Consider the following 9,088-nt stretch of genomic DNA (forward strand, 5'->3'; position numbering starts at 1 on the left):
CGTTGCACATGCAAAGTTGTTTGATGGCCATGCCGAAAGTTGGCAGTTACTGACTTCAAACTGCTTTCTACAGGGAATCAGTATTTTAAACCACGATGTAAGTGCTCCGTCACATCTTCCTGCGTTGTGGCACTCTGGCTCTTGGAGCTTCTTCAAAGTAGCACCCATAGGGCAAGCATACGTTGGTGCGAAGGGACGTTATGGGTAGGGAATGGCGAATGCTTTGTTGTGGACGCCGGAGCTCTCTCTTTTGTTGACTGCGCGGATTATTTCAATGTACATGGTGAGCTACCAGTGTTGGGCGCCTACGGATGGTGTCCTTCCCAAAGACGTACGGATGCTAAAGCTGATTGTAGGAGCTGCGGTTACAGCGTTATGTTGTCGATGACCGTACTCGGTTGAGAGGTGAATTGTAAACTTGCAGCAAATTTGTGTCCGCCTATACATTAAAGCAGCACTATCATTTATACGAAGTACAATGCATGTTTGCCCATTACGATAGGTTTCATCACTCGCCGCCCTTCTCACGAGCCATGAAAACATGAATTACCACAAAGTGTTGCAACAAGCTTGCCCTCTAGTAGAAAGCGCTCATTCGTTGCGGTGCTGGTACTTTGCAACAATTTAATGTCAATGGCTCGCTCCGCATGAGTACGGTAGCCGTAACAACACACCCAAAATCAGTGGGAAGGCTCTAACCTGCATGACCAGCAACAGCTGGCGGAGTGGGTGCGAGAGGTAGCCCAGATTGCTGGGAGCCTGCACCGAGGACCCCACACCTGCTGCTCGTCACCAGGACAACATCAAGACGGTGGCACGCTAATAAATACTAAATAAAGTTATATTCTCTCTGTGTCTATTTGGAAGACACGGAATATTGTGCGTGCAGTGAAAGTGATTAACTTCGTGCCTTCTGCTTGTCTCTGCTTGAACGAGCGAGACAGACAAATTTGGTTATCTATGCAAAGTACTAGCCGCTAGTGAATGTCTTCCTGTTACCATTGCTCCTCTGCACAGGAAATTTTGACAAAGAACTTTAAGGGCATGCAAAAAAGCACGAGAAAGAAATGGCCTTCAGACGTTCGTTCTGCAGGACTGCATGCAACATTTCGGACGCTCGAAAATGAACCTAAGAGGGACTATTATCCACAGCAAGCTCTGGAACTCTTTCAGCTGCGCTTGGTGGCGCAGATTATTGTGAGGTGTAAGAAACAACAACGCGTTTTCTTCAAACATTCTTTTAGTTATTTTTGCGACCAATTTTTTAGACATTTGTCACGTCGGGCTCATACAGAATGGAGCTGAGCGTGGAAGATGTTTCCGTAGAAGGTGCAGTTGATGCACGGATGAGAGTTGAATGTGTTGAAAGCCTCCATGAAGTTTCCAATGTCGCTTGGCCGCACCTACGAGGTGTCAAAAAACGCGCAATAAGCAAAGTTTTCCAAATTATAGATTAATGGAGAATTCGTCAAACATTTGTCAAAACGACTCATTGTTTTAGTGAGCTGGAGCCTATAACTTCAAAAATACGCCACTGGGTGTGCGTGCACGTGCACAATACAAGAAGCCCCTCGGCACAAAAAGCTCACGGAAAAGGAAGGTAAAGAAAATATGCAGATCCAACGCACTTTTTCGTAATCTGTGTGAAGCGAATCTTTCGTGAAGTGGTTAATCAAATGCACTATATTTGCCCATTTCATTCCTGCGTATTTGGCGTATAAAGGAAACTGGACCGCACGCACGTGCTCTCGTGCGCACACGTGCTACGCAACCTGACACACGCAGCGATTATCTCGAAGGGCTAATCGGCGTTGGCGCGACGGAAGTACGCGTACGATTGTGGCCTGGTGGTCAGAGCATCAAGCTGCTGGGCTGGGGCACCGAGGTTAGATCCCAGCATCGGAGATGCAATTAACTTGTTTTAGAAGTGTGAACCACTCGGCGAGACAGCAGCCACGGCCAGAAAAAATCGAAGAGGGTTCGCAAAAAAGATTTGATGCTTGCAAAAAGCCACACAGTGACAAAAGCGAAAAGAAGGGACAGACGTGCGCAAGTAACATATAGAAGCCAAATCGCAAAGGTGCCTCCTTGGCACAAATATGCGATCACGCGCCATAAAAGAAAGGTTACAGCTGCTTTCCTGCCGTATTTAATCACGAAGACAGACCGTATAGTGTGCCGCGAAAACAGGCGCAACCGCACGAACTGGCCCAAATGCCATGATTTACGTGGCCAGACCATATCGGGCACAGTGACTTGTCAAATTATCCGGCGTGCAGGTCTGCTGTAGCATGTCATGTGCACGCTAGCGAGTTGCAACCGGCATCGCAACGTTTTCCACTTGCGTCCCACGTGAGTGCACTTGCACGCGACAGCGCTGGCTGCGAGATCAGCGTACTCACGGGTGTTCGTAGTGTGCAGTTGAAGTACTGGCAGCCGCTCCACGAAGCGTTCGATTCGGCGGGGAGCGCGACCAAAACCCAGACGGCCGCCAGCAGCGCGCAGGCCGTGATGGTCTTCATTCTTCCAGTCCGAAGCCCGACTTTTGAGAAAGGAACAAAGAAAGCGGCACGTAAATCGCTACACCACGGGCCGTAAGTATTTTTTGTGGACTTTCGAAGAAGTTACTCGTACAGGGTGCCGAACACGCAGGGCCGCGTCAAACCATTTGTACCCTGCGGTTTTTGTACCCTAAGTTGACTATGGACCCGGGACTAGCCAATGGCTGTGTCCAGTAATGCTTTCGTATATTGTAAAATATGTTTTAAATAATGAATGAATTAATTAATTAATGAATTAAACCTGACATAATGCAAATTACCAGACAGTGCATAGCTGAGCGTCGCATACGTCGCAGCGTCATGAGCGACTCATTCGGTTTCGTTCTACTTTCTGCTGCCGGCATGTGTGTGCGTGCGCTCAGCTAAACGTTTAGCTAGAACTGTCTGTTGCTAGTAGCCATGCTGCGCAAATGATACAATGTCGGGCCCGAATTACACAGGGGCAACACATGGAAAACACGATCTCTTTCTTTTTTTTGCATTTAAACATTCGCTGCGCGCACGGCTGGCGTGAATCATGCTTCAGCGCCTAGCAGACGCTGGTCGGGCAACACCACGTAATACGCACTAAAGTACAAAGCGCTCTGTCAAACCAGAGCCTCTAACAATCTTGCACATATTCAAAGACTACACTCAATAAAAAAGGTAAGGGCTAAAATCTACCGATGTACTTAGCGGATACCGCATATGTCTCAATCCATCACAATCTGTAATGAACCACTAATTCACTTGGAGAACATATACAGCCGCACGAAGTGATAGGACGATTGAAACTTAAGAGAGAAACCCCTGCCTTATATTCTAGAACTTTCCGATAATTCGACTCCTGCGTTAGTGTAGAAAAAAAAAATGGCCCTGGCGCATGACAGTTGGAACGGCTGCACCGTCACTACACATTGAATTAAATAATACTATCAACAAGTCCTATTCTTCCCCATTTCTCTTCGACAGCAGAGCTTTTCTGAGATTGAGGTCGACTTCACGGACATTCCGGTATGTATTAACTCAGACGCTGTATCGTCAGTAGTAATTCATATGAACGTAATAAGGTTTATTTTTGAAGAGTAGGTTAAAGAGGCTTTTTCTTCATAAAAAAAGGAAAAAAAGAGGAAAGTGGTCTGTTGAGAGGAGAGGTATCACCTTGTGGGGACAACGTACTTGAATCATAGCGTATAACTGAAGTAGAACAGCGCGTTACCAGATGCACGCGTAGTCTCCTTCGCAACTGTATGCCGATCACAACGCTGTCTCGTTTTGAGAGTTTACGAAAATCACCCCCCAAAAAGTACGGTTGTAACAGGAATAGATCGGGGACGCACAAGGAGCGTTGCTGTCGTGTCCGAATTTTTTATGCCCACTTTTTTTCAGACCACGAACCGTTACCCTACTAGCTCGGGCTCGTTATCATTGGTTTTCGTGACCCGACGAGAACCGGTGCGTTCAGCGTGACACGGCCGGTGGTTCTGACGAAAGGCGACCCAGTGGGCTTTGCCACAGAGCGATCACGCGTCCATTGAGAGGCCCTTCTCTCGAAATTGCTTAGCTCATCCAGATGAGACGCTCGCTTAATTGTATGATATCGTGCAGCGAAATCGCCTCAGGGTTACTGAAAGAAATTTATTCGAAAGCTGTACCCACCTGTGCAAAAGATGTCACCTCAGGCTTCTTGCTTCGAATTCCCGTGCTGCCGGCCAGACGCGTAAGGAGCGTGCACCGCTGGCTCGAGCGCGCTCCGCGTTCTTGTAGTGCATCATCGTCGTTGTCGTCTTCGGAATTACCTTGACATTCGCACGAGCAGTGCGCTGTCCGCACAACGCCACTCACCGTCGTTGCTCAGTGGCTATGGTGTTGGCCGGGCTGCTGAGCACGAGGTGGCGGGATCGAATCCCGGCCACGGCGGCCGCATTTCGATGGGGGCGAAAACACCCGTGTACTTAGATTTAGCTGCACGTTAAAGAACCCCATGGTGGTCTAAATATTCGGAGTCCTCCACTATACGGCGTGCCTCATAATCAGAAAGTGGTTTGGGCGCGTTAAACCCCATAATTTTTGTCCGCACAACGCAGCCATGTTACGCTCTAAGGAAAGTTTACACCCTTTGGAGTGCCCCTTCTCCCACACAACAATATTCGTCATCTGCCTTGACGCGTTTCCTTTCTTGAAAACGCCGCGCCCGCTACTTTCCTGTCGGGAATGCTATCATGGTGATAACGCGCATGTCGTTCGTTACTGGCAAGTACCGGGCTCGCAGCGTTAAAGAAAGGAAACGCGTCAAGGCAGATGACTATTATTGTTGTGTGGCAGATGGGGCACTCCAAAGGGTGTAAACTTTTCTTAGAGCGATATATCGCTAAAGTTTCTTACCACCGTTCATACCGTGCGCGTTTCAAATAACTTTCAAATACAGGTAGGTTCATCTACTGTGTGCCCACATACTTCCATGCTCCTTTATCGACCAAAAAAGAGGGCACTTGATTTCCCAGTCAAGTCCCAACAGACACAATGCTTTCAAGATGTCAGCGCATTACAGAATAAGCTCAGTAAAGCGACAAACCAGTTTTTTTCCTTCAATTTCAGAACAAAACTTTCCCAACTAGAGTAATAGGTGGCGTACGTATGTGATTCGTGCTCCTCCTTCAGCGTCAGTACTTTAACAGATTTCACTCAACATATTTTCGCAGCATGAAACAAAACGAACGTATACAGCGTCGTCTCCTACGCGGATCATCACCATACGCTTGCGCAATCATGACCGACGCTCAAATCGCATTGCTTAGCCGCTTCCGCGCCACAAAATAGATCGAGTTCTCGGCGCCGGTCAAATAAATGTAGTAACAACCCCTTCGTCAGCAGCGGCTGCGTTCTGCACAATGTTAAGGGCGATGGATGTTGAAAGCACGGACCGTCAGAGGTCACGTGTTCACGACGCATTTTCTACCGGAAAAAAGATAGCACATCTCGCTAGCCGCAGTCCAGGAAGCTGATCTCATTAAGATACTCAGCGGAAAGGTCGTGTGTAGTGGGCGTGTTCTTAACAGGCGTCAAGAGTGAGGTACTGAGAAAGCGTACCCGCGTACTGGCCTCACGCGCTTCGGTCTATTCGATGGCGGTGACGCCTAAGGTGATTCACGTCCTGCCTTCGCAACTACGTAAATGCCGAGCTAAGGGCGGGTCTTTCGCGACGAAGTTGTGAGACTGATAAGAACTATTGTTAACAGCGCCACAGGTCAACGCTGTTCAAGTGCTATCGCAAAGTGTGCACCAATACGCAAAATTTCGATTCTGGATCGAATATTTACAAACTAAAACATTAAATACGAATTTGTAAAAAAGAATATGGGGTTTTACGTGCCAAAACCACTTTCTGATTATGAGGCACGCCGTAGTGGAAGACTCCGGTTTGACCAGCTGGGGTTCTTTAACGTGCACCTAAATCTAAGTATACACGGGTGTTTTCGCATTTCGCCCGAATTTATAAACAGGACTTTCGAAATTCGACTACGAATTTCGAAATACGAATGTTAATACGAATTTATTCGGATATTCGGCAGTGGTCAAATATGCAGAACAAACTGAGATTATCGGACAATAACCCGGCTGTAAAAGAAAAAAAATACACGTGGTTGTCATATGGTGAAAATGAGACGAAAGACAACAGTAACTCTCACTTTATTTGTCTTGTGCGGTTTCTTGTTCCGTAAATTCTTGCACATTAAAGCACTGCTAGCGCGTACCATGGCCATAAGAGTGGAAACTCAGCGAATTTGAGTAAATGTTATACGACTAGCGCGCCCAAAGCATAAAGACAGTGCAATAGGCGCAGATAAAGCCCTGCATGCCGGCCAATCACTCTTTGGAGTAAACTGCTGGTAAGTCGCATAAGTAAGGACATACTGAAAGCCACATGTCAGGCTCAACGCCACTTACTACGTAGATGATGCAAGGCCTGGGAGCTTTCCTTTTATCGGCTTTATTTCTTCCGGTCGCTGGAAAAAAAGGAGCTGTTTCCTACCGCATTATTCCAAAAATACAAGGTATGGATGGGCCTTTAATCACGAAATTTACGAGACTATATGCAAGACCTTACAGATCGTCAAAACCGCAGGAAAAATGCGGGAACGCTCAGTGAGGCCACGTTCACTTGACAGACGAGTTTCCTGAGAGGCCCCATGGACAAAGTCAAGTGCAAGTTTGCCACCTTATGGTTGTCGATGGACAATTATGCTGGTCATTTAAGCATTGACCTCATTTTCCCAATGGCATCATACCTCAGAATCGATGGTGGAATACGACTCGCAGTTCTTCAAGGAAGAAAAGAAGGAAGCCGAGGATGTTGCACCAAGCAAGAGGCTTGTATTCACAAACCCCTGAAACGTAAGGTACTCCAATGTTTCTAGAAAAGTACACAAGGACCCTGGTATCTCAATTTCCTCATTGGCAGACGGCAGGTCGCCTGCCTGTAGTTTTATCAATCGGCGAGATAACCAGACGCAGTTAAACCTTGATTTGCGCGAGTTGGTTCATACTTGATTAAAGCACAGCGTGACTGGAACGAATACAATGGCACAAGAACACAGAACAAACACCGACTTACAACTAGTCTTTTTTTATAGAACACAGGGACTAACCTCTGATACGCAGAAGGCTGCCGTGTCCCAAAGCCAGGGCACAATCAGAACATTTGTACACGATATTGATATATGGTTATTACAGCTCGATCACGTGTCACCATTGTCTGATTGTGCCCCGTTTATATATATATACATGGCAGCCATCTGCGAATAAAAACAGGTTTCGAGTGCAATAAAGACTATAGTTGTATGTCAGTGCTTGATCTGTGTTCTTGCGTCTAATGTTTTTGTCCCGGTCGTGCTGCGTTTTAACCAAATAACTAGGCGATCAGCGAGTCAATTACCAAACGTGGACAACGTCGGCAAAACGTGGGAAAAGGAAGTTTTGTGAATATAGGTCGTGAGTTTTATTGATTGCTTATGTACAGTTTTTTTTTTATTTCCGTGAAAGGGCGCACGTGTTTTTGTTGCTTCCACTGTAAACCTGAAGAAGGAGACACGAAGTGCGATGGAAAGCCAAGTCATGTTCTTTTTTTATATGCATTGTTTGAGCTTCTTTTTTAGTTGGCACGGTGCACAATATACTTTCTTTGTGACAGGCAGAAAGGCATTAGTAACAAAAAATTTTCTTGTTGAAATATTTGTTCAACACCAGATTGATGTAGGCATAAAAAGCTATTGATAAAAGCCAGTCATGAGGTTAGCCGGAATGTTTGTCTTGTTGCTTAATATCAACGCACTAAGTCCGACACAGGGTAATAGCAGAAGTTGGCGGTGAGCAAAGCAACAGAAAGTAATGCTTACACAGCGCTCAAAATATTTATCAGTTGCTAACAATTCAAACGATTGTCAGAGCACACTTCCAGGTGAAGGATCCATCGATCAGAGTAATGGATAAAGACTAAACATGTTTCTACGAGCATCGAGAAGCGTAAGGTTTAGGCGGTGATAATTTCCAATTATCGATGATGATGATGATGATGATGATGATGATGATGATGATATGTAGTGTTTATTGGCGCAAGGGCCAAGTGTGACCACAGAGCGCCAAGGCAGTGTTGATAAGTTCGCAATGTAGTTATGAGTTCTATGGGGTTAATGTAAAGTGGCTGTATAGGGGCCTTAAAAATAGTCGCTCTAGAGTGCGTAAAATCTATATGTAATAAGATTATGTCGATGACAAATGACGTGTTCTATGTGTAATAAAATCCATCGTGAAAGAGTGATGCAATACAGAAAATATATTAGATGGTGAAATTACCTGGAGCACCACTGCCTCGCCAGAGCCCTAGAAACACAAGGGCCTAGAGGCATGTGCTATATGAAACAGATATCACAGCGGCATCCTCTAAACAAAGGAGACGCTACAAGTGTGTGGGGCTAATAATCCAGTTATCGAAAATTATTAAATTTGGACTTCATAATTGAGAAACAACGTTAGCATTTTAACTTCAAGCACTCTGAATGGCGGTGCTCATGAAGTAGGATTAAATTTTAATGGTTAGGCTTGCGATTAAAATTAACCTAAATGATCATTCAGCTTTATATGGTGAAAAGGCAGACAAAAACCCGGCCCCTACGCCGACCAAAGTAAAATTTAAAAGAAAAGAAGACGTTTCGGCTCCCACACGGGAGCCTTGTTCACAGGTAAAATAAACAAAGGCGTTTATTTTTCGTACACGTGACGGGCTTCCGTCAAACACTGAACTTCATTCACCTTTATAACGACTAGGTTATCCTCATACCTTCATATGCACTTATGCGCAGTATACGATGTTCGTTTAAAAAAAATAAAAAGATTACATGGATTAAGCAGCAAAGTTAACTGATAAAGTGTCAGCGCTGGAAGGCAGGAAGTAAACGATGACCGGCACAGTACAATGGTACCTTGACAATGCACCACAAACATGTGTTAATTGCAGCTCCGCTGCAGCAATATTTTCCTTTGTGAAGATT

The 9,088-nt window shown here is 45.6% G+C and overlaps 1 long non-coding RNA gene across 1 annotated transcript; it reads right to left on the minus strand.

The window, feature by feature from the left end:
* Positions 1–1,222: 1,222 nt before the first annotated feature.
* Positions 1,223–4,358, minus strand: LOC139059375 (uncharacterized). The gene is made up of 3 exons (XR_011514117.1): positions 4,200–4,358; positions 2,403–2,542; positions 1,223–1,403 (listed from the first exon to the last, which is right to left on the minus strand). It is a non-coding gene; the product is annotated as an uncharacterized lncRNA (long non-coding RNA).
* Between the last annotated feature and the right edge of the window lie 4,730 nt (positions 4,359–9,088).

The sequence above is a fragment of the Dermacentor albipictus genome, chromosome 4, assembly GCF_038994185.2.
Source record: "Dermacentor albipictus isolate Rhodes 1998 colony chromosome 4, USDA_Dalb.pri_finalv2, whole genome shotgun sequence".
NCBI classification, from domain to species: Eukaryota; Metazoa; Arthropoda; class Arachnida; order Ixodida; family Ixodidae; genus Dermacentor; species Dermacentor albipictus.